The 970-nt window shown below is 32.1% G+C and overlaps 1 protein-coding gene across 4 annotated transcripts in view; it reads left to right on the top strand.

Moving 5' to 3' along the window:
* The window catches only part of LOC108967478 (serine-rich adhesin for platelets), a 50,958-nt gene that overhangs the window by 24,856 nt on the left and 25,132 nt on the right, over positions 1 to 970 (top strand). The window lies entirely within an intron of this gene.

Below are 970 nucleotides of genomic sequence, written 5' to 3'. Positions count from 1 at the left end.
AAGTTTTCCACGTAGAGCAGAATAAAAAAATATTGGTTGTCGAGAAASACTTTTCGTATTTTGTCAATAGGTGTTGTTACAGTCGTATATCTCCAGTTCTACCAATCACATTGCGGCAGGTGAAATCTTAAGCATCATTTAACCAAAAAAAGTAAATTCGAGGAAGTTAAGAAAAGGTCAGCTGTTCAAAAATGAGTGAAACTAATAGAGAAATTCATTTTATTTTGAAATTTTCGGTTCCGTTCTGRAGATTTCGATTTACACTGATGGAATAATGTCTTTAGCGGAAAAATGGCAAAGCTGTTAGGATAAAAGGTAAAGGTTAACTAAAAGTTTAGTTGTACGGATAAATATAAAAAAAAAATAAGTTGAATTTTGTTTAGAAATACGAAAAGACTTTTTCGACAACCCAATATATGAATGAATGTCAAGTGMTGGTTCGCGTTTCTCGGTCAATAGACTTGCTAAGCATGTTTAAGTGTTTTATTTTTTGAAGAATTCTCATTTCTAACTCTTTTTAAATAATTGATTCTATTATATATACTTTTATATGTGTGTAAATTTCTTAAATTTTATGTTCGAATATTCGCCACTTGAAATGGATTTCTAAACATATGTAAGTGCAGACATGCTGCATCAACCTTTCTTTCCCAACCACTTAACAGATGGTTTCCAGCTCCCACATAAAAGTCTCTTGAGTTTTTATTGTTCTAAACGCTTCAAGTGCAGTTTATTAAAGACCGCAGACAAGTGCTCTTAAATTGTCAGTAATAATAGGCTTTCCCTTTCATAAAAGTAATTTCTTATGTGGCAACGTTTTTCCCACGCATATTGTTTTCATTCCCAAGCATCTGTAACGAATGTATGTGGGTGATAATGTTTTGACACTTTGCTTTTGACACCTTCCGTTACTTCCGTATAAGCGTGTCTCTGTTTTGTGTAAATTCATTGTTTTATCACAAAAAAAAAA

The sequence above is a fragment of the Bactrocera latifrons genome, unplaced genomic scaffold, assembly GCF_001853355.1.
Source record: "Bactrocera latifrons isolate USDA-ARS-PBARC rearing strain unplaced genomic scaffold, ASM185335v1 scaffold_189, whole genome shotgun sequence".
In the NCBI taxonomy this organism is placed as follows: domain Eukaryota; kingdom Metazoa; phylum Arthropoda; class Insecta; order Diptera; family Tephritidae; genus Bactrocera; species Bactrocera latifrons.
This window is presented reverse-complemented; position numbering and strand designations above follow the sequence as displayed.